The sequence below is a fragment of the Macaca fascicularis genome, chromosome 14 (genome assembly GCF_037993035.2).
Source record: "Macaca fascicularis isolate 582-1 chromosome 14, T2T-MFA8v1.1".
Taxonomy (NCBI): Eukaryota; Metazoa; Chordata; class Mammalia; order Primates; family Cercopithecidae; genus Macaca; species Macaca fascicularis.
In genome coordinates, this window is record NC_088388.1 from 112,411,148 (window position 1) to 112,436,479 (window position 25,332).

At 42.2% G+C, this 25,332-nt stretch overlaps 1 long non-coding RNA gene across 1 annotated transcript; it reads right to left on the reverse strand.

The window, feature by feature from the left end:
• Positions 1 to 10,475: 10,475 nt before the first annotated feature.
• On the reverse strand, positions 10,476 to 21,809 carry LOC135967284 (uncharacterized). The gene is made up of 3 exons (XR_010581268.2): positions 21,058 to 21,809; positions 12,622 to 12,765; positions 10,476 to 10,590 (listed from the first exon to the last, which is right to left on the reverse strand). It is a non-coding gene; the product is annotated as an uncharacterized lncRNA (long non-coding RNA).
• Between the last annotated feature and the right edge of the window lie 3,523 nt (positions 21,810 to 25,332).

Genomic DNA, 25,332 nt, shown 5'->3' on the forward strand with positions numbered 1-25,332 from the left:
TCAAATTCTAGATTCAAGACCACTGCCAGGGAGGAAAGCCCTGTACTGGACATCTCAGATTTGTCCTTCCAGGTCTCCTTTCTGCCCTTCACCCTGCTCACACCCTGGAAGCTGACCCATGTGGACTGAATCAAGGCCCCTTCGCACTCTGCCTTCCTGAGCACTGGGTTGGACTACGGGAAGGAAATCAGAGGAAGAGAGGAGAATGAGGTCAGGGTCAGTCTCTAGATCACTCCAGGGGGATGGCGAGCCTGCAACACTAGGCCACAGGTCACAGCTTCTGTATGCCTCTCTCTCTCCCTCTCCTTCTTCCTCCCTCCTGGTAACTACTCCTTTCTTGGCCCCTTCAGGTCCTTCAAGTTGTAATGGAGCCCCACTGTCACCAATCCTAGAATCACCCAGGCTGCAGTGCAGTGGCACAATGGCTCACTGCAACCTCTGCCTCCTGGGTTCAAGTGATTCTCCTGCCTCAGCCTCTTGAGTAGCTGGGATCTCAGGTGCCTGCCACCATGCCCAGCTAATTTTTTTAGTTTTAGAAGAAACGAGGTTTCACCAGGTTGAACAGGCTGGTCTCGAACTCCTGACCTCAGGTGATCCACCCACCTCGGCCTCCCAAAGTCCTGGGATTACAGGCCTGAGCCATCACACCCAGGCGTGGTCTTTTTTTTTTTTTCCTAAACGCCTCTCAATTGATCCTGATTTGCATATGGCTTGCATATGATTTTCATGTCTTGCATATGATTTTCAAGTGTCCTGCTAGGACTCTGACTGGTAGAGCACCAAATAAAAAATCCAGCTATCAGGGTAGAGGTTGCTGAGAGTAAGGTGAAGTAAATGAACCCAGTCATCACTATGAATGAAGATCAAGACCCTACGGAAGTTGGGATGCTCTCAAGAGGAGCATACAGAGAACTGTTCAGTGCCCAGGGCTTGCCCTATGAGAGCTTCCACTGTGAACGGAGATAGGACGCAGACCTGATGCACAGTTGCACAGTCCCATGCTACCTCCAATGAGAAACTGCTTTTCTCATCGTTAACAGCTTAGAGCAGATAATCCATGAGGTGGTCTGACTGAAAAGTTCTTTCTCAATGGAGGCAATTATGATTAGCTGGATCTTTTAGATTTTATCTGTTAGAAATGTAAACTATGAGATTCTTTAAAGAGAATTATTCGGTTGGCATTGGGAGCAGAAACTGATGCAGAGAGAGGTCAAGAGAAGGCAAGAACCATGAGCAATCATGAGTAAGTGATGTTTATGAGTAAACCAAAATTATAAATAAGCCGAAGATATGAGTAGGGTGAGGGCATTGGTCCATATCCTGTAAAGTAGATAAACACAAAGAAGCAGACATGTAGAGCAGAACACACTTCCGTGAAGATGAAAATTGACCTTAATCCCTAGAGCAACTGGAACTTTGCCAGGTCTTCCGGTTCTGGTCTCCGAAAAATCCGCTAGGATATTAGTTTCTTTTCTTCTTGCAAGGCCTGATTACTAAACTCTCCCTGGCAGTCTTGACACCTGGCCATATGGTTGAGGTTTCTAATTACCTTATTTCCATATTCTTTTCAATATTCCTTCCCTTACTCCAAGCACACACATACATACACACTTACTCAACATGATCAAGAAAGCCTCCAGTGCTTTGCATCAAAAAAGCCTAACACTACCCTAAACTGAAACCCAGTTCTGAACAGTGGTTTCCTTCCTTCTCCTTAAGACTCAGATCCACCCCTGTTGCCCAGATCTGGTGCTCTGAGCTGAGTTTACCAACTTGCTCACGTTACCCACTAAGAGCTCTTTCTAGATCTCTCTCACCTCCATCAACTCAAAGTCAAGACCTGGAAGGGGTACATGAGGTGGCAGGACACTGGAACTCAAGAGGGACATGCAGTGCTCTACTTAACCTGGCAGAAGGAGACTTAAATCAAAGGTAACAAAAAACTTGGAAGTCGACTGACAACTGCTTTCCTGAATACCTCCCCTTCACACCGCTTGTCCTCTCTTTGGCTTCACCAGCTCCATGGCTCTTCTCATTGCCCCTAGGATGGTCAGTGCCCTCAGGACTCTCGGCATAGGCCACTCTGAACCTTCCCATCTTCCTTCTTTGGTATAGAGAGTTTCTCTTTTCCTCTTAAATCAATAAAGAAGTTGGTATTTTGAGACTTTAGAAAACTAAAGGAAAACCAAACATAGCCTAAATGGAAAATAGTGAAAAGGCCAAGCAAGACACATTGTTTGTCTAGCACACATTCTTTATCCCCGGGTTCCTGAAGCCTCAGCTCAGGCCACCTTGCCTGGCTCACGTTGGCTGGTATAGATTTGGATTTGTATCCACGTGGGGCCTGGCCCAGGGATTCTTGGTTTTTGCTGGAAATGGCTTCTTTGCCCCTCTCTTCCATGGACCTCCCTCCACACCTGGCCGGACTGTTCTTCAGCATGTCAGTCACTCTAGCTACTCTCAGTCCTCACCCCTGGACACTCCACCTCTCCATGTATTCCCTGAGATCTAGGCTAGTGTGTCACAGCCTTTCCCTACCAGCGAGGTTTCTAAGACTGAGAAACCCATCCTTGGCACTGATATAAGCCTAAACATACTGACTGCCATTGTGAAAGAAGGAAGCCAGCCCTTCCCCACGACTTACTCTCCTGCAGGCTCTGTGGTTCGCACATCAGCAGATATTACTCCATTGAATCCTCACAACAATACTTCAGATTTCACAGATGGTGAGAAAAGCTCTGGGAACTGCTGGAAGAGGAAGAACCAGGATCCAGGGCTGGTTCCTGCGAACTCTGACCCCGATGCTTTGCCACTGATATTTTTACACAGCATCTAAGGAATGGCAAAGTGGTTTCATCTGACATGTCAGTTCTGATTGACTTAGTGGCTGCCTGTAGTGCTGTGGTGAGAAGGAGTATGAGGCCACATCTGTGCTCAGTGGGAGAGACCATGATAAACTAGAAATGTCTAGCAAGGGTGATAGCTGGAGGGAGTGACAGGCTGTATATGTGCCATATACTTGCCACTGTTGGGCCAAGCCATTTTTGTGGCAGCCACATGGCTTTAGAGGCAGGCACCATTGTCTTTGCTTTCTATCAGTCTCCCACCACATGGAGGAGCATACCTTGGTTCACCCAGGGTTCTATTCTCAGCTTCGCTACTTAATAGCCGCATGACCTTAGGTAGGTTACTTAACCTCTTTGAGCCTCAGTTGTTTTGTCAGTAATATATAGCTAAGTATAATACTTACCTCAAAGGGTTTCAGTAAGAATCCATTGACATAAAGCTTATAGATCACCTGCCATAATGCCATGCACAGAGTAGACATCTGACGAACATCAGTTGTTGTTGTTAGCCACCATTCTATCAAAGCCTGTAGCCCACACTATTGCATGTACCAGCTTCCTGTTTCTATGACCTGCCAAGGTAAAAAAAAATATCACCCAATCTTCACAACTGACCATACTCTCCCTCCCATGCCATGGGATATATGACAGCCCATATGGGGTCTGTGTTTGCCCTGAAATCCCATTACTCTCCACTCAACTGTTAAACATTTCAAATCCTCCTCCCCATGGGCTCCCCTCTTGTTAATGTGATTATATGTCTGGATTTTTTCATTAAGCTCTTTTTCATAGAGTGGCTGGTAAACACCTGGTAGAACATGGAATCTAATTATCATCTTAATTGGAGAAGACGAACTGGTAAATAATATGTGTTAATTATCAGGGAAAACCCTATAAAGCTTAATGAGAAATCAAAACTCATAAGCAAAGGTTCTTGGATTTCTGGACAGGTAATTCCCAAGCCTTGACAGCAACAGAGGTCAGGTGGCCATGGCCAGGCACCTACTGGGCCTTCCTTTACGTGGGCCAGAAGATTAGAGCCACTGCTCTTTCTGATACAGAAGGTAATTCATGAACCTAGTATTTTCTTTAGACATTTATTTATTTAATAAAGCATTTGTCCCTTTTTTGTTGCCGTTTTCCCTCCAGCTTTGTTGAGGTATACGTTAAGTATTTCTTAAAGGCCTTGTACTTTTCTGGTGAGTTAGGGCTGTTGTTCTCCCCACATGGTGAGAGTACTAGGCACCAACTAAACCCATTGCCAGGTTTGCTCTCCTCACCTTGGATTTCCTATTTCAAGAATGACCTGGGACCTCTCTCTCAAACGAACTCCGTATGCCTTGCTCCCGGGCTTAGCTCACCTCTCCCACAGCTTTGGACTTCCTCCCTCATAATGTGAGAGCCCACAGTGTCCTTTAGAGGCAACTCTGTGGTAAACAAACGCTCATGTTCCCCCAGACTCCTCAACCAAGTGGACTCCTCTCTTCCCAGTTTAACTAAAACTTGGCACTTCCCTACAGACATTGTCTCTCCTCCAGGCTTCTCAACTAGTAAACACTCTTTCTTCCACCACCCAGAAATGTCTCATCAGGACCTCATGATCTAGGGGCATACAGACAAGTACTCAAACTTTTACAACCCATGTCATTAGAGCTGCACAGAGGGTAGAAAAGAAAAGGTACAGACAGGAGGGCCTAAAACCCAAACTTGGACATCAGAGAAGTATCCCAATAGAAAGCGACATCGAACTTGATAAACAAAAATGTACAGAACTTAGACAAACAAAGAAGGGGAGAAAGTTTCAACTACTTGGAAAAAAACATCGTATTTTAAAGGCACAAATCCCATCAAATTCATTCCTTGCTTAAAATCTTCAATTGTTACCCATTTTCTAAATCCATGTAACTGCAGGAGGGAACACTGTTATCCACCATTTTATCCCCACTAGGCTCAGAGTAGGAATTTGATAAATATTCGGCAATACCAAAAATTAACATAAAAATACAAAAAGAATTAACAAGACATCCATAGGTGAAACATTAAAAGCACAAAACAATGTAATTGGCTAAATTCCCTAGAAAACTATTATTTCTTCTTATAACAAAACCAGCATTTGTGTAACGCCTAGTGCAGTGTCACTTGCATAGTCGGTACTTAATAAATGTTTGTTGAATAATACATGTAGCATTTGGTAATTAAGGCACTTAAATTATAATATTCTGTAATTTTATGTCCTGTTATTCAATGTCTCCATGAAACAAACAAACAAAAAAAAAAACTGATGTTCTTAAAGGGTAAGTAAATTTCACAAGATCTCTCAAGTAGTAAGCAGTAAAGTTACGACTAGATCTTATGGCTTCCTGTGGCAACATCTATGCTCTTTTCAAGGAGCACATAGAGTCTAGATGCATGTAAATTGTAGCATCAGGGAGGACTTCACACAGGTGAAAACTGATCTGGGTCATGACAGATCAGTAGCATTGGGATAGACCGAAAGTGCAGCAAAGCAGGATTTCCTAGTGACAGGACCTGCATGAACACAGGAATGGGAACAGGGACAACACGTGTCTTTCAAGGGACAGAAAGAATGTTGGTTCACTTTAGGCAGAGGGTCCACATCACTGCAGAAGCTTCTTATTCAAAGATCAATTGAATTCAAAGCACTGAATCCAAGTGGCAACTCTTTCTCCGTAATAATTGAACAGCATCAAATTGACTCTGATTACAGGTATCTATGGCAAAAAGGAAAAATGTTAACTTTCAGAAAGGAGAAAGTTCACCAGCTTCTCTCCTTCTACTCCAAGGCTCTGCAAGATGGTGATGCACATTTATCATGCTGGGTGTGTGTGCTCAGGTCCTAAAGTGAGTCACACACTAGTAGGACCAGAAGAAGACATCTATTTCCCCAAAGTTGTGTGAACCCACTGGAATTTATTGACACCCAGAAGGCCTTGAACAGACCTCAGAGTAGTATTATAAGCTTATCTGCCTGCAGATCCTAATAGGTTAAGAAGTTTCTGAGACAAAACTAGAGAACCAAGAAGGTGGTAGAACAAGAATTAAAGATTTCCATGAGAAGCTGGCGCTGCCTGGGGCTCAGCAACTGGTGCATGTGGCTGGGAATGGGAGCAGATGGGGGAGGGAAGTGGATACCTTCTGAATAAGCATGCAGAATTTGTGGGAGCTCATAAATGTCTAAACTGATATTCCATGTCAGTTGCATTTACACTAGCTTCTTCTCAATTTTGAATAATTTCTTTATGCTTTATAGGGAAACTAAGACTTTCCTGGCACTAAATTTTTTAAGCTTACATTTCAGTGATTTTATATTTTATAACTTTGACTTCCGTATTATCCAAGCCGTACTTGCACACAGATAAAGTATGGCATAAACTGCAGTAGAGCAAAAAAGAAAGAACGAAATTCATCTGCAATCCCAGCACCGAGAGATAAGTATAGTCCACTGGGTATGTATTTTTCCAGAATCTTTGCATAATTTTTAAAATAAAAATAAGATCAAACTGTGCATACAATTTTATTTTATTTTACTAATGTATTTATATATTTTAGAGACAATGTCTCCCTCTGTTGCCCAGGCTGGAGTGTACTGCCCTGATCATAGCTCACTGCAGCCTCGAACTCCTAGGCTCAAGCAATCCTCCTGCTTCAGTCTCCTGAGTAGCTGGGACTATAAGCACATTAGCTAGCTGCCATGCCTAGCTAGTGTTTTTGGCTTTTGTAGAGATGGGATCTCACTATGTTGCCAAGGCCGGCCTCAAACTCCTGGTCTCAAGCCTTCCAAAGTGCTGGGATTACAGCCATGAGCCACCGTGTCCAGCCTGTATATTTTATATTATATATATGCTGATTTTTTTGCAAGACTCTCCAATATGCTGATTTTTAATTTCACAGTATAACATTTAGCATCTCTTCACATCAATAAATAGTCATCAGCAGCATTGTTTTTATAGTCATACAGTGTTCTATTGTATTGGTGCCACTGGTAACCCATTGTTTGACATCTAAGTTGTGTCCAATCATCAGATATTATAACCATAAATGATGCTTTGGTGAGTCTTTGCATGCATCCTGAATTATTCCCTCAGGGCTGCTTGCCCCTTTCCAGCTTCTCCCTGCTTAGAGCCGCTTCACTCTTGCTCCTCTTTGTGGCCAAACGGAACGTCTTTGGGTTTTCTGAACTTGTCACACCCTGTTTGTCTCTGTGCTTTTGTACATCCTCATTCCACTGCCTAGCACACTTTGCACTGACTAAGCGTCCTTGTCCATTCATCTTTTAGATCTCAACAGAGACATCACTTCCTCAGATGAGTTTCCTCTGACACCCACCTCCAGCACAGACCGAGTCCTCTGCGCCTCTTATGTCACCACCGTCACCCGCGCTTCATTCTGGTAGGGCAGGAAGCAGCCTGTATTGTAGCATCCTGTTGGCCCGTCTTTTTCCTTCAGTAAAGCTGTAATGTCCGCAAGGCTAGAAACCGGGTCTGCCATGGTCAGTGTACCCAGAACAGTGCCCAGCACATGATAGGTACTCCATGAACATCTGTTTAACCATCAATAAATACCTTCCTCACTATAAAACTGCTGCATCAAAGGCATGCCCTTGTTAAGTCTTGTGACACACACTGCTCCCTGGAAAAGCCTTGCCTCTACGATTTACCTCTCCTCCCACAGTGTGTGAGGGTGCACATTTCCCCACATCTTGGATAGTCTTGCAAAAAATTCTGAGAAGACTTTCTTTCCATGGGGCTTTATTTAAGGAGCATCGACTAGAATGATGTGCAGTGGGTTATTCAGGAGTCTCAATGCAGTGGGGTATAAACATGAAAATTAATTTTTTCTAGTCACTGCTTTCTGCTGTGTTCTGTCAAATCCCTTTTCCCCATCACTTGATATTTTGGGCAGAAAGTGAATAAATATTCCTGTCACTTTCAGTTACTAAAAACTCAGTCCATTCCATTTAAAACTCCAAATTCATATCTGATTCAAAGCTCTTCCTTTTGTCAATGCCCCAAACCCCAGGAAGACTGTGGCTTTAGGGACTTGGTGGTGGGGGAGCAGCATGGTCTCCTCCTTCACTTCTCCTCCTCCTCTTCCTCCCTCCTCTGGGTCTAGCAGTTCTAGACTTGGGGGCAGGAAGAAAGGATGGGGAGGCAGGAGGCATCTCAGCATGGTCGAGGGTCTGTGGTGGTGAGGAGGCATCTCTGATCTCAGCCTGGCTCAACCTGGCTCTGTGGGAGGTTGGTGGACCCCACTGAGTGGCAGTCTCCACATGGAGGGTGGGGTCTTTTTATGAAGCAATGTTCAACTCAACCCGGCTCTCCTCTCCTAGAAGGACCCACTTGAAAAGGAGGTGGTAATGCCCCCCTTCAACATGCGCTGTGCCCCCCTCTCTCTGAGTGGTGTCTTCCCGACTTACTCTGGCAACCAGCTGGACAGCCCACAGCTCCTGCCATTCCATTCCATGCCCCTTGTGTGGAACCACAGGCAATGCTCTGGACTTCCTCTGGGTTCTCCAAGGGCTTCTGAGACCCAGGATGGGATAACCCCAGTGCTTCTTTGCCAGGCCCTCTGCAGCCCCTTTGCCCTCCACTGGCATGGGCCATCTCCACAGGCCTCTTAGAGAGTCTCTAGAGCAGAGTGCCAGTGCAGTGGTCTCTGTGATCATGTGTGTCTTCCCATGGGGAGATAAGGGAATTGCCCCCACCAACAACACTGTAAGATTGCAGCTCTGGTGCCATCTCCCCATACCATTCCCTAGTCCTCACTTGATATCTGCAAGAGTGAGGAGCAGAAGGCAGGATGGAGAGTGGCTTGAAGGGGGCAGGTCAGTTCTGCAACCTGTGGTTTACAAACCACATTGCCAGGACATGTTAGCCCTGCTCCTGGGCAGCTGTCTTTAGAATGCAGGCTTCCTCAGTGCCTCTTCTTCTCTGCTTTGGTTTGGGCCTTAGCCACAATTCTGGGACACCAGAAAAATCCCCCTCATTATTTTGCTGCAGATTTAACAGTCATGATCCTCAACAGTATGGTTACAATAACTGCAGAAATAGATTGCACATGGCTATTTCTTGTAGCAGCACTGGATAAAAGCTAAGAGCAAGACTAGGCAATTAGGATTAAAAGGAAAATAGCCACATTAAGCAAGAGAGACAGAGCCCAGAGCCCTGTAGTGAGGAGTGAGGGAGGGTGCAGAGGGGACAATGAGTTGAGTAGGCGTTTGTGTGCCTCTGGGGCCTAGAGAGTCAAGAGACCTCTCTGTCCATTTTTGTCCACTGTCGGGGGCAATTGGATGCCTCTTGCAAAGCAGGGAGGGAGAAAGGGACCCCAGTGAAACCCTCTCACCCTGCCTCAGTCCTCCAAATGTCACATCTATCTGAGCTGATGCTCTGACCGAAGCTCCTCCCGCCTCACTGTCACTGGCCAGAACAATCCTTATATTCATTTCCCAGAGCCTGAGCTATTACAGATGACTGAATAGGTGCGGAGGTGCCCGTGGATTGAGAGAGGGATGGCCAGGGATTGTTTCCAGAACCCAGCATCCATGAGAAAAAGCAGCTTGGATAGGATCTCAATGAATAAATCACAGTGCGAGGCCCTCCCAGCTCTCTGGCATGGTCTGTTGAAATAAGATTCTCACTACTGCAATTACAGTCAGAGTGTGGGGAGCCTTGGGATTCATTAGTTTTGACTTCAGCAGCATTGATTTCTTGTTTAGTAATTAGCTCACCAGGGCCCCTGATGGCATAATCTCTTCATTTACATAATTAAGACATAAATCTTGAGCCTGGATAGTAGCCAGGGCACTGGGGACTGGACACCAAGGGCAGCAGGTGGTTGACAGCTTGTATTCCCAGTACCACATTCTCACCAGCTGATCTCATTGGCCTCTGTGACTTCAATGGGCAAAACTTCTTAGATACATATTTTTGAAGACTCATGCCAAGGAAATCAATCCATTTAAACTAGGTTTAGAGAAAGGCTGTGATGATTTTAAAATACGCTCATAATTCCTTTGACATGTCTTCCTTCATCAGGTGGAAGCTAATTCCCCTTCCTTCCAATGTGGGCCAGATTTAATACCATGCTTCTAATGAGCAGAATAGGGCAGAAGTGATGGTGTATGATTTCAGAGTTCAAAAGGCATCATTGCTGCCATATCCGTCGCTCTCTCTCTCATCACTTGTTCTAGGGAAGCTGACTGCCATGTTGTGACGATACTCAAGCAGCCTGTGGAGAGCCAACATTGGGGAAACGGAGGCCTCCTATTGAGGGCCAGCACCAACTTGCCAGTCACACAAATAAGCCCCCTTAAAAGCAGATCCTCCAGCTCCAGCCAAACATTCAGATGACTGCAGACCTGGCTGACTTCTTGATTACCACCTCAAGAGAGACCCCACATCAGAAACACCCAGCTAAGCCACTCTCAAATTCCCGACCCACAGAAACTGTGAGGATAATAAATGTTTATTGTTCTTTTAAGCCACGAATTTTAAGGTAATCTGTTACACACAATCAATAACTAACCCAGAGGGCATTTCTCATTCCAATGCTGCTTCCGCAAGGAAGAAATGGTCCGATATCAAGACCAAGATAACTGAAACTGTTCATATTCTTGACCAAGCAATTTCTGTTGTAAGAATCTATCTTATACAAATATATTTAAAATGTAAACACGCACAAAATATGCAAAATGCTTGTGTAAATGTGTTCATTGCAGCATCCTCTGTAATAGTAAAAATGGAAAGCAATTAATGTTTTCATTAATAGAGCTCAATTAAATAAATTATGGAGAAAATGGAATAATTCTATGTAAGCATTAAAAAACTGAATTAACAATAAAAAATTAAATTCTATATAAGCATTAGAAAAGTTGAATTAATAATAAAAAACAAAATTCCTGCACTCCAAGTCCAGACGGTTTAACCAGTGGGTTTACCAGCGATTTATGAAAGGAATACTCAAATATTTATACAAACAGTCATGAGGAATTTAAAAAATGAAAGAACACTTCTCAACTTAAGCAATGACTTTGACTCCAAACCCTGATGGAAATCTGGGAAAAAATAGAAAGTATTGATCTACAACCATAGGTGCAAAAATTTTCCAAAAAAATGTTAGAAGCTAACGTAACCATAAACAAATAGAGTTTAATGCAGAAATGCAAGGCTGATTCAGCCTTAGAAAAAAATCAAAGTGATTTGCCTTATTAATAGGAAAAGGAAAAAATTACATGATTATCACAGTACATGTAGAAAAATCATTTCATAAAATGCAACTTTCATTTATAATTTTAAGGAATAATCTCTTAGCTGAATAGAAATAGAGAGGGTGCTTTCTTAATGTACTAAAGAATATCTATAAAAATAAATACAAGACAGAGACATGTGATCTAACAACAGCAGTCCAACATTGTGCTAGAGATCATCTCCAGTGCATTAAGGCAATACAAACAAAAAGTATGAAGACTGTAAATAAAGAAGTAAAACTATCGCTATTGACTGACAACATTATTGTGCACCTGGAAAATCAAAAGGAATTTTTATTTAAACTATTAGCATTAATAAGAGACTTTGGTAAGTTTGCTGGCTATACAATTAATAGTTTTAAAAACAATGATATTTTTGTATATCAGCCACTAACAGAAAATACAATTTATAAAAGGAACCTTTCATAATAGCAACAAAAAAAATAGCAGCACATAGGAATCCAGCTATCTTCCATTAAGCTAGACATTAATGGGTTTTGCAAAAATGTAAGACAATGTCAGTACTCTCTGTGTGATGAATCTTTAAATCATCATTGGGAGAACTAACATCTTTACAATATTGAGTCTTCTAATCTATAAATGGGATATATAGCTCCAGTTATTAAATCTTTTTAATGTCCTTCAATGAAGTTACAGAGCTTTCTTTGTAGAAGCCTTCTCCTTCTTAGATATTTTCTTGATATTTTTTGATGCTACACGGAATACTTTTAAAAAGTACTCAAGTCAAGATTCAATATAATTGATAACTTTTCCTGCTTATTAATGAACATTTTTTTCTTTTCCAGATGGAGTCTTACTCTGCTGCCAAGGCTGGAGTGCCGTGGCGCAATCTTGGCTCACTGCAACCTCCACCTCCCAGATTCAAGCGATTCTTCTGCCTCAGCCTCCCAAGTAGCTGGGACTACAGCCATGTGCCACCATGCCCAGCTAATTTTTGCGTTTTTAGTAGAGGCAGGGTTTCACCATATTGGCCAGGTTGGTTTCAAATTCCTGACCTCATGATCCGCCTGCCTTGGCCTCCCAAAGTGCTGGGATTACAGGCGTGAACCACCGCACCTGGCGTTAAAGAACTCTCTTAAGTGAAATTGGCATTTTTTAAACTGTGGCACATTGTGGTGGATAATATGATGACTACTAGTACAGCCTGGTACCACGACCTTGATTCATGCTAAGGCATCAGCAGTTTTGCCACCACTGTTTTTGCACCATCAGTGCAACCGTCAACTTGGTGAAAAGAGCAAACAATGTCTTATAAAAAGTTTTCATCTCACGAATGTCTTAGGGATCCCTAGAGGTAGCACATGTACTTCGAAAACCACTGCTGCAGAAAAATGAACGCCCATGTGCACCAGGAAACATCCATAAGAATGTTTGCAGAACATTGCTTAAAGTAGCCGTGAACTGGAAATAACCTGAAAGTTCTTTGGCTATAGAATTGATAAATGAACTATTCTTACCAATGAGAATTAATAAATAAGCTGTACTCACCAATACCAATAAAAATAAAATTGTTGGCATTGCAGGTATGGCGATTCATGCCAGTAATCCCAGCGCTTTGGAAGGCCAAGGTGGAAGGGTTGCCTGAGCACAGGAGTTCAAGACCATGCTGGGCAACATAGCAAGATCTTGTCTCTACAAAAAAAAAAAAAAAAAATTTTAATTAGTTGGGCACAGTGGTGTATACCTGTAGTCACAGCTATTCAGGAGGCTGAGGTAGGAGCCTGGCTTGAGCCCAGGAATTCGAGGTCTCATTGAGCTGTGATTGCATCAGTGCACTCCAGCCTAAGTGCAGACTAACAGACTGAGACCCCAACTTAAAAGAAAAATGATAATTGCTAACCACTATATGAAACAGTATGCAGTAATACCGCAAGCAAGAAGTCCCTGCTGGTGGCACCTGGACGGCACATCTGAGGCCTCAGGTGTTCCTAGGGATTATGAAGAGAGAGAACAGGCTTTATTCTCCTTAGATCCAGACAAGAGTCAAGTTTCCAGCAACAGAGGACCAGATTTTTATTTCCTTGAGCCTGGAGAAAAGATGAAGATTTTTTATGGTTTTCAGAGAGGTAAGGTGAGCTTAGCCAGCAGAATATGGTGAATCTGCTTGGAGAGGGACTGTAGCTGCCTGTGTTATTTGGTTCTAAAAAGGAGAATTTATCCAATCCTGCTGTTTCTGATCATCCAGGAGGACAAGTGCACTGGTGGAATTTCTCCAAGGACTTTATATTAGTAGACTTAGGTGCAAGAAAATATCCCCTCAACCTTTAACAGAAGATAATGAATTATCTGTTCAATAATCTCTGATTCAAATAGGCAGATATCATTGCGTGTTCCACTATTTGTCAATTTAACACCATCAGTAGAATCCCCACCAACCTGCCCTCTGTGAAGATGAAGGAATTGTAAACCATGAGAAGGCAAAGCAATATTACAAATCTTTTAAGGGCACTCTGGAAGGGCTGATGGATGAGACATATGAGAATATTAATTTTAAAAAGTGGTGAGGGCAGTCAAGGAGACACAATGTGAGCACAAAGGGATGTTCAAAAGCTAACAACAAAACAAGAAAACCCTAAATATTTAATAGATTAAAGTAAACTGAGGAGCAGGGAACTCACTACTGAGAATCACATTGGAGATCTAGGAAATCAAGGGAAATGCTTCAAGGAACAGAACCAAGGCACAAAAACGAATTAATAAAAGAAAAAGATCATCAGCTTGGAAAAAAATCTGGGCACCTAATAAGCAAAAAATAGAAGATTCAGAAGGAGAAGAGAGGAACGAATGAAGAAGACAATTTCTCCTGAGCTTCAGATAGACTTGAATTTGCAGATTGAAAGCATATAGAAAATTCAACTCAAGACTGATGAAAATAGATTCATACCTATAAATAACCTAGTGAAATTCCTAAAATATAATATTGAAACTTCTCATAGGGCGAAAAAAACATTAGCAGTTTCCAAATTGGGTAGGTAGGGAGTAGGAAACATGCATGAAAGAGAATCAGACTAGTATAAGATTTCTCATTTGCAATGCTGCAATTAGAAGGCAGCAGAAATTAGCTGGGCATGGTGGCACACGCCTGTAGTCCCAGTTACTCAGGAGGCTGCTTGAGCCTGGGAAGTTGAGGTTGCAGTGAGCCATGATTGCACCACTGCACTCTAGCCTAGGAGACAGAGTGAGACCTTGTCTCGAAAAAAAGAAAGAGAGAGACAGAGAGAGAGAGAGAGAGAGAGAGAGAGAGAGAGAGAGAGAGGAAGGAAGGAAGGAAGGAAGGAAGGAAGGAAGGGAGGGAGGGAGGGAGGGAGGGAGGGAGGGAGGGAGGGAGGGAGGGAGGGAAGGAAGGAAGGAAGGAAGGAAGGAAGGAAGGAAGGAAGGAAGGAAGGAAAGCAGGCAGCAGAGTGACAACTGTTCTAGAAACCACCAAGGTTCATCTTGAGAGAGATAGATATGTGGAAGTATGCAAATAATGGAAAAATGATTTTAGTGTCATAGTAGAAGTTATCAGTGCAATTATGACTGTTAGGAATGGGAGCATAATCAACAACAAAATCAGAAAGCATAATAAAACATCACAATGAACAGGAATAAGAAAATAAGCAGAAATTCAACTAGACCAAATATATGAATATTCCTGCATTTGCCTCCCCAATATTCATTTCTCCCTTCTTCTGCTAACGTTACCCAGATGTTCTTTTCACTCAACAAACAATAATGCAGCACTTGCTATTGGTACCAGGTGCTTTTCTAAGTTTTTCACAAATATTAACTTTTTTAATCCTCCTAATAGTTCATTTTACTAAGAGGGACAAAAAGAAGGTGGAAATAGGCACTTGACCCAAGATGAACAAACTGTGAGCGCTTTATTGAATGTTCTGCTTGAAATATTGTTAAAAAGATACTTTCTTGGCCGGGCACGGTGGCTCACGCCTGTAATCCCAGCACTTTGGGAGGCCAAGACGGGCAGATCACGAGGTCAGGAGATTGAGACCATCCTGGCTAACACGGTGAAACCCCGTCTCTACTAAAAATACAAAAAAAAATTAGCCTGGCATGGTGGCGGGCACCTGTAGTCCCAGCTACTCGGGAGGCTGAGGCAGGAGAATGGCGCAAACCCGGGAGGCAGAGCTTGCAGTGAGACGAGATTGCGCCACTGCACTCCAGCCTGGGTAACAGAGCAAGACTCCGTCTAAAAAAAAAAAGATACTTAGATACTTTCTTTTCCCTGGGATTCCTAAGCAGATGAAATCTAAGGCTGGACTTGCTGGTGATCAATCTTCAATCTTTGCTTTCCCACAGGGAGAACTTGTCTGTGTCTGAAGCTAGAAGAGGAAGATATCTAAACTTCAAATATATCCCTGATGGTATCACTTAAGCACTTGGGTTCAGCCTTGCCTGGTTCCACCTTTTGGACTTTCCATATTTCAGGCACCAATTACTGCTTTTGGTTAAAAGTTGGGTTCATCATTTGCAACAGTAGTCTTGACTATATTGTCAGTGAAATTAGAGAAAAGTAAAAAGAAGAAAATGACAACAGAAAATAAACTGCAAATGTAAAAAACATTTAAAATAAGTAATATGAAATAAAATGCACTGTGAAAACAATAATATGAAATGTAACGCACTAAATGTAAATTGCCTAAATTTTCCTATTAAAATACAGAGATTTTAGGACTGAATTTTAAAATACATTCAGTTAAATTTTGATGAATAAATATGCAGAAAATATGATGACAAAGAAAACTTGAAATGGTTGAAAATAAAATATCAGGCAAATACAAGCAAAAAGAAAGGCAGTCATGGCAACAATAATATCAAACAAAATGGAATTAAGATCTGGGACAAAAACAGAACAGTTATAATGATAAAAGGCATAGTCCATGAAGAAGATATAATAATCATTAAGTTACTGGTACAAACAACATAGCAGTCAAATCTGAAAATTTTTTTGACTCCTATAATAATAAGAAAAACTAAAATAATGGAATATTTTAAAATATTTATTTTAAATTTGATGGACCAAGTAGAAAAAAAGTAACAACGATAAAAAGGATTTGAATAATATAATCAAAAGGATTTGACAGTTCTAGATACATAAAACATACATTATTTTATGTCAGTTGAAAATTTGCGAAAGTGCATCATGTACTTGGGACAAAGAAAAGCTTAATAAATTCCCAAAATACCTTATAGCAGACCACACACTCAGAAAATCAACTATTAGAAATCTGAAAATCAACAATTAAGAAACTTCCACTTCTAAGCCAAAACACCTAACAATGTAACAACTACTTGAAAGCAAGGAACACTTTTGTGTTTATAATTTCAAATATATCTGGTTGCTTCCTTAAATAATGATTGTATTTACATTTTAAATAAATAATGCTACATATCAAAAGTTATCCAGCACAGCTAAATTCATACTCCCAGAAATTTACAGTCTTAAATCTCTCCTTTTATTGTTAATTAAAATAAATAATAAATTGGTTAAGTGTTAAATTCTAAAAATTAGGATGTGTGATAACAAAATAAACCAAAAGAGACTAGAAAAGATATTTTAAAAAGATAAATGTTTAAATTAATGTAATGGAAAACAACAATGGAAATAAGAAGAGTAAACAAAGCCCAAAAGCTTGTTTTTAAGAAAAAAAATCATGTAACAGAATATCTCTGTGTAGATTAAGGAAAAAAGAAAAAATATATATATACATATATATATACAATATTGGGAATGAGAAGAGGATATAATCACAGATATGCAAGATATGTAATAATATTATGTGCAATAAATGTGAAACTCTAAAGGAAATGATGATTTTTCTGGTCAAATAATAACTATCAGGCCAGGTGCAACAGCTCATGCCTATAGTTCCAGCACCTTCAGAGGCCAAGGTGGGAGGATCACTTGAACCCAGGAATTTCAGATCAGCCTGGGCAGCATAGTGAGACTCTGTCTTTAAAAAAAAATTTTTTTTTTAATTAGCCAGGCATGACAATATCTGCCTTTAGTCCCAGCTACTCAGGATGCTGGACCAGAGAATGACTTGAGCCCAGAAGTTTGAGGTTACAGAAAAGCACCAGATATTTGTGGAAAAAATACTAAAAACTCAATGATATTATAGGGAAAGAGAAAAAGATGAATATATTTAACTATATAAGAATTTTTTCCCTAGATTGTAACAAAGACATTTGTAACAAAGACAATATGTGCAAAGTGAAAAAGAAATGATACAGGGAAGATATCTAGAATGATATGTTAAAGAGCTAATGTCCTTAACAGGCAAAGAGGTCTTACAAGCTGATAAGATAGACCAACAGTCAAATATAAACATGGGCAAATGATAAGAACTGGCAATTCACAGAAGAGAAAATTAGATGACCAATAAACTTTCAATCTCATTGTGTTATGGAAATGCAAATTAAAGTGGGTATGAGACATCGCTTTCACTCATTAGATGGGCAAAATTTAAATATATTTGTATTTGATATATAATATAAATTATATAAATATAATATGTTATGTAAATTTAATATAATATTAAATATACTTTTTTCTGATACCGTCGTCTGTTTTCAAATCTCAAATTACTCTGTAAACTTTGGCAAATCACTATTCTTTCTGTGCCTAAATATCCTCATCTGTAAAATAAGGGTAGAAGTAATGCCTACTTCACAGGACTGTTTGAGGAACAAAAAGCACTTAGAACAAGTAAAGTGCTGAGAACAGTGCACACAGAATAGGCAGCTAATAAAGTTAGCCCTCATTACTAACAACAGGCCAGGAAGTGGAGTGATGATCACTCTCATTCATTACTCGTGAAGCTGTAAGTTTCTGCTAGCATTTTAGACAGTCAACTGGCAATATATATTAAAATTTTTAAATACACTTACATGGAGAATGAGGTCAGGAATTATCTGGAAAGGGGCATCAGCAAACTTTCTGAAATAATGGTAATGTTCTGTACCTTGATAAAAGTTTGGATTACACCTGTGTTTGCATTTGTCAAACGTCCCAATGTTTAATAAGATTTAAGCATTTTATTGTATGTAAATTTTAATTTAAAAAGTAATAAATATAGAAATCTGCTTAATGACACAATTGCTGAAATGCTTAGGGGGAATGTATACTGATGTCCAAATGTTTTTCTGAAATGTATCACAAAATAAGTTGGTTTTATGGGTTGAATAGTCCCCTGCCGTGTCTCCTGCCAAAAAAAAAAAATTCTTATGTTGAAGTTTTCATCTCCACTACCTCATAAGCGACTTTGTTTGGAGATACAGTCTTTGCACAGGTCATCAAGTTAAAACGAGGTCATTAGGATAAGCCCAAACCCAATAAGAAGAAATTTGGACACAGAGACAAACTTAGAATGAAGATTGTGTGAAGAGATGCAGGGAAAAGATAGCCATCTACAGCCAATGGCAGATGCTGGGACAGATCTTGTTTTATAAGCCTCAGAAGGGACCAGCCCTGCTGGCCTCTTAAATTTGGGCTTCTAACCTCCAGAACTGAGACAATAAATTTCTATTTCTTAAGCTACCCAATTTATGGTACTTTGCTACAGCAGCCCTAGCAAACTCATGCAGCTAGTTTGATGGATGGTTAGAGGTTTAGATAGATAGACAGATAAGTAATAAAGCAAGTTTAATAAAATGTTAATGATCGGTAGAATCAAGGTGCTGGGTTTATGAATGTTCGCTGTGAAATTCTTTCAACTTTGCTGCATGTTTGAAATGTTTTAAATGTTGGCAGGAAAAGAAAGCATTACAAAATGTTCTCTTAGAACAAAGAAAAGTCAACTCTTACAAACTATTGCTCCTTTTCTAGAAGTTCCATGATTCTATCATTCCACAGAAGAAATCAAACACCTTCACATGAGCAACCAGCACAGCAACAATGGCATTTAACAGGCACAGACGCAGCCTTACATCTTGACTCAGAAATTACACTTTGGAGACTCTTTTATAAAAATACAAATACCGGCCAGGCACGCTGGCTCACACCTGTAATTCCAGCACTTTGGGAGGCCGAGGTGGGTGGATCACCTGAGATCAAGAGTTCAAGACCAGCTTAACCAACATGGTGAAACTCCATCTCGACTAAAAATACAAAAATTAGCTGGGTGTGGTGGCAAATGCCTGTAATCCCAGGTACTTGGGAGGCTGAAGCAGGAGAATCACTTGAACCCAGGAGGTGGAGGTTGCAGTGAGCCAATACTGTGCCACTGCACTCCACCCTGGGCAACAAGAGTGAAACTCTGTCTCAAAAAAAAAATATATATATATATATATTATATATGTACATAAGTATGTATTTGCTTATTTCACTATTGTCTGTAATGACCAAAAAGAAAAAGAAAAAAACTGGAAACCAAGTGACTATCCATTAGCAGAAGATTGGTTGACTAAATTGTGGTTCATTTGTGAAATACCATCTTGCTGTTGTTTGAATGAGTTAAACCTACTGTATATTGTTTGATCCACACTCTTAGCCACCGCCCAATACTGCGTCCCAACAAAACCCATATTAGAAAGAATATTTCACTTTTACAATCAAGGACTAATACAGACATAGTTTTAAAAGATGAAAGAAACAGGTCATCCCTCTGCTGAGACTCTTGCTGTAGTCTAGTGGCCTTACTCTCCAGGCACATTCCTGCACCCCAGCCATTTAGAAGAGGGAGACTAGGCACCCAGGACTAGCCAGAACTGCCTTCTCCAAGGTCAGGCAGCAGAAACAAGGGAGGGCCCTGGAGTCAGGCCAGGTAGGCAAGCACAGGGGATAAAATGTCATCAGTTCTTCCTGACAGGTGAGCAGTGGTGGGAATAAAAGTGCAGATGGGATTTGGGTCCGGTGAAGAAACTAGGATTTGCTCATTGAAAACTCAGGTCATATGAGGCCAGCAGAACAAGGAACAGCAGTGGGTTAAGTGAGTAGGAAGACTTTGGAGCCGGAATAACCTCGGTTTGGAAATTCTGGTTGTTCCACAACCAGTGAGGCTAGGCAGCTGCCTCACCCTATTTTTGTCTTTTGTCAAATGGGAATAATGACATTTACCTCCTAGGTGTGATGAGAAGAGTACATGCAGTGATGAGTGTAAAATACACCCTGTAGATGCTCAACAGTAACTGCCATCGTTATTCGCATCTGGGTATGTATCCATTCATAGCAGATGCCCAGTAATGGCCACCAGCATCAGCATCGTCACAGTGCTTTCCTCGGCTTCCCTGGAGATAAAAAGAGAGGGAGAAGCTTTCCTCTGCCCTCCTTGCTCCCTGCTCCATAACCCCGGAACCTCCTTCTGTTTCCTCTTTTATTATCTCTGCATGCAGCTGAGGAATGCAGCCTTTAAACAGCCTAAATGGCAGGAAGCCAAGGAAGGAACCATCACAAGAGTGTCCCGGTAATAACTGGCCTTGATTCATTAATGCAAATGGTTTGTGTGTGCACTGTGCCGATGAAGACATCAGGATTTGGGAACTAAGTTTAGTTATCTCTTCCAGGGCTAAGTTTTTACTGGTGTGTGTGTGAGAGAGAGAGAGATGGGGAAACAGAGACAGAGAAAACACACACACAGAAACAGAGACAAAGGCAGAGCAAGAGACAGAAGGAGGGAGAGAATACTCTTTTGTTTTACCCAAGAGTGGAAGAGGGAGATAGTATCATAAAGTTCAAATGTCATTCGCAAAAACCAGAAGGTGATTACCCTCATGTTCATGCAGATCAATCCTGTAGGTATTTAGATAGAAAATGCTCTGCTCTGATTAGCTATTTGGCTCAGTCATCTAACTCTATTGTGTCATCTGAATCTGGTTAGATAGCTAGGCAGCAGGGGTGGTAGCAGTGGATTGGTAAATGTATAGAACCTGAGGATCAGAGGGTTATTTGTTCATTCCCTCCCAGACAGGGTGAGCCACAGTTACCTCCCAGACAGGAAGAAAGCTTCTTTTTTAAAAGATCCTTGATATCCCTCCGATGCTGCTTGTCACTCGGACTCTTTCCAAAGAAAACAAGTCTCCCAACTTTCTTGCTCACGTGCTCACCGCTCTCAGGATCAAGAAACTCTTCCCCTGAATTTCCATGGTGATTTTACTGCTGTGTTAAACATTCCTTCCTTGATAGAAGCAGAAAACAAGGACGTCCCTCTTCTTTGAGTAAACTGTCCCTCACAGAACTGTAGGACATCTTTCTGTCTTCCATGAAAAATGTCCCAATCCCAGACTTCACAACTTTGCCCTCATCATAAACACACCTCTCTGTCCTGTCCCTGTCTCTTCCACCGCCCTTCAGACCCACTAACACAGCACAGATGACAGAGTAGGTGAAAATAGGCAGCTTGCGTGCAGGATTAGAGTTGGGGGTGATGTCTTCCGTTAACTGATGCTGAGTGCTGACTCTCCTGGTATCCACATGGGCCTTGGTCTTTGAGACTAACCTGATTCTTTTATCTCACCTGGTGTCCTGGACACCCTATTGTCTGCCTGTCATCTGTCTTTTCTTTACAGCCCTCACCTGTTTCCTCACCTGTCTATCACCTTTATTCCCTCACCTGTCTTCACCTTCAAGCCTCTGTTGGCAGCCATAGTGGCCCTGGTATGTAGTCACTGAAAATATCCCTCTCCTAGTAGGCTGGCCAGCCCGTTTCAGCTTCACCACTTCCCTCTCATCACTTCACACTAGGAAGCTGAAGTTAGTTTGGTTTTATCTCCCTTGGCAAAATTGTAGCTCCGTGACTCCACGATTCAAGGCAGCTGCCCTGGGTTGGCCTTCTCATTCTGTCTATTGCATAACACGCTCCTTTGTTCCTGCCTGAGTGTCGACATTGCTTAAATGTGACAATGCTCCCTTTGTTCTTCTCCTCCCAGTGCATCCGCGTCAGCGGTTCCACACCACACCACCGTGAAAACCAAATCAGCAGAGGCCGTCTGGAAACTGATAAGTGATGCCTCAGAAACTCACCCCAGATACTAAGGAGATGCCCATTATTGGCCCCTTCTTGGCTGTCTCAGAATTGCTTTAGGGCCTTGTCACTTTGTCAGTCACACAAGTAATGAGCTGTTAGGTCTCACCTACCTCAGCCGATTTCATGGTCATTTCTGGACTCACTTAACTTTCCCTAGCAATAGATTCCCAAGCAAGACAGTGACCTGAAGAGGTCATTGGATACATCTCCAGCTTCCAGGCTAACCAACTGCCTGTCCACGGTCTAAGGTTACTGTTCCCTTCAACCTTTGTAAAGATCCTGGATGAAGGAGGTATTCTATTCCCATTTCACAGATGAAAAGAATAAGGCTTGGTGAGCACACGAGGCTAGGAAGAGGTGGCACTGGCCAGAAACCCAGATGGGGGGCTCTTTTCACTAGCTTAGAATGGCCCTGCAGAATTAGGAAGAACAGTTTAAGACTATTTTCTCTTCTGCTTCCCAGCTACCCCTGACCAGGAGTAAGAGGGCTTAAAAGAGGGCCCTTGGTCTGAGAAGTAACTGAGTCCCATGATTTAATTCTGTGAAGCAGGGTTCCTTGTGGAATGAGGGGAGAAGGTAAGCACAGCTATTGTATTAGCAGTAAAACCCCAAGATGTTGCAGAGAGCACAGTCCCTGGAAACCAGGGCTTTCCTCTCAATGTCCTAGTATGGGGGAAAGAGAATAGAAGCACTGGTGAAATACTAACTCACAAGTCTCCAGCCCAAGCTGCAGCTCCCCATCGAGGTCTTCTAGACAGGGAATCAGCCCCGCAGAGGAGTCTGGAATTGCAGGTGATGATTCCAAGTCTCCCTTGCTAAAATTGCTGGCTTCCCACAGATTTGGATCCCACAACTTAGCTGCCTCACTCTGTGAGATGAGACTCCCTGAGTTTGGTTGGGAGCAGGTCCCCCTCCCTAAGCTAAAGAATTGTCAGGGGCAGTGATATACTTTGGATGTTTGGCCCTCCTCACCCTGCACCCCGACAATCTCATGCTGAAATATAATCCCCAATGTTGGAGATACGGCCTGGTCAGAAGTGTCTGGATCATGGGAACGGACCCCTCATGAATGGCTTGGGCCATCCCGTTGGTGATAAGTGAGCTCTCACTCTGAGTTCATATGAGAACTGGTCTTTTTAAAGTGTGTGGCACCTTCCCACTATACACACTCACTCTCTCTCCCTCCCATTTTTGCCAGGGGAGGTGACTGCTTTTGCTTCAGCTTCTGCCATGAGTAAAAGCTTCCTGAGACCTCCCCAGAAGCAGATGCCAGCACCATTCTTCCTGCACAGCTTACAGCACCATGAGCCAATTAAACCTCTTTTCTTATAAATTACCCAGTCTCTGATATTTCTTTATAGCAACACAAGCACAGCCTAATACAGGGGGTTACCTCCCCCATTTTCACCTCCAGCTCCCTAACATGACTGTTGATGTCCTGATGGAACATGCAGGTTTGGGGGCTGGTTAGGCTGGTAGGTCTTTTTCTTTCCTTTTTTGTTTTCCATTAGCAACAAGAACTGCTCCCATAGCCACGTTCTCTCTCTCTCTCTCTCTCTCTCTCTCTCTCTCTCAGCACTTGGAGAAATGCATGGAAACAGGGTCTCCAGCCCTTCAGCCACTCCTACCCCTCCCACCCACCAAAGCACTGCCTGTTTTCCTGTTTGGCAAGAGCATAAAACCAGGCTGACTGGGACTTGCAAGCTTTAATCAGAGAAGGTGGACTGGGGAGGGAGGTGGAGACCTGGGTGGGGTGGGGGGTGGACAGGAGAGATAAAGAAGAGGAGAAAGCATTGTTGAGGAAAAAGTAGGGGAGGGAAGAAGGAAAATGGAATAGAGAGAAGGGGGATACTGACTGATAAAGGAAGGAAGGAGTAAGATGGGAGAGAAGGACAGATAATAACGAGCGCTGTCTGTGGGAGCGCCATTTGTTTCAGAGCTGGGTTGTGCATGTTTCTGGCCCCATGCTCATGCAGGATTGGCTGAAGCTGACAATGGTTTTCCTGGGGGTGACCCAGGCTGAGCAGCAGAAAATAGAAACTGTTCTAATAGTAATGATAACATTAATAAATAAAAGAGACTAATGTCGAGGGTAATTGGGTTGCGAGAAAAACCTCGCTGCAGTGAGAGAGAAGCCATTTCACTGCCCATTTGACTTCAATTGGTGTCTAGTGAAGGCATTTTAAATGCCTTAGAAATGTAGTGTTTTTAAGCTAGGACAAACCTCGGGCATCTTAGGGGTTGTTTAACCCCCTCATTTTACAGAGAAGGCTCAGAGAAACTAAATTATTTTCTCAACACCACTCAGCAAGTAAACAACAGACACTGACCTGGGGGAATCTTGGCTTCCAATTGGAGAAGCAGCTTCATAGAGCTGAGAGTGTGAGGTCTTTGGAGTTAGCTCTGAGTTCCAATCTGGTCCGGCCCCTCTGGCCCAGCAGGAGAGGCTTTCTCCTTTAGAGTTTCCTGTAAGGGAAGAATTTTGAGAAATATTGCAATAGAAAAATGAATGTTTCTCCTTTTTTCAACGCGAGTCTTGGTCAAAAAATGCACTCCCTTGAGTGTAGCAGGCACAATCTCTCCTCATGGTGTTGAAGGCACCACAAGGACAAGAACTCTCTAGATTAGCCCAAGATCCCCAAAAACCACAGGTCAGAGGGCATTCTGGATCTTTCAGTGAGAAGAACATATTATAAAGTATTCCACCCCACAACGGGGACTGGACCCTTTTGCCCAAGTTACGTGATGCTTTACCAAGGTTTTCCTTTTCCTTTCCTCATCCCAGGTCTATTCCCATCCCTCCCCATCCATCCGCTTCACAGTGTAGGCCCGCACTGTCCAATATGGTAGACACTCACTAACGTGGCTATTTAAATTTAAATTCATTAAAATTAAATAAAATGTAAAATTCAGTTCCCTGTACTTGAAGAGTGATGTGAAGCCAGTGACTACCATATTGGACAACACAGTACTGAACATTTCTATTACTACAGAAAATAATAATGAATATTAATGGTATAGGCCCACTTCTGTGGTTTGGTTGTTATGTTTGTCTTAATAGTTTCCACTAAAAATTGCTACAAGCCCAGGCATTGGCTGGTTTGCAGATCCCTGAACTTGAGGACAGCATTGCTTCACATTCCTTCCTGACTGCTCGTTGACTGTTTGTTGAGGGCACTGCAGGTGCGTGCCCCTGCGAGCGGGTCCTGTGCCTCCCTCTGGAGTAGCAGAGTAG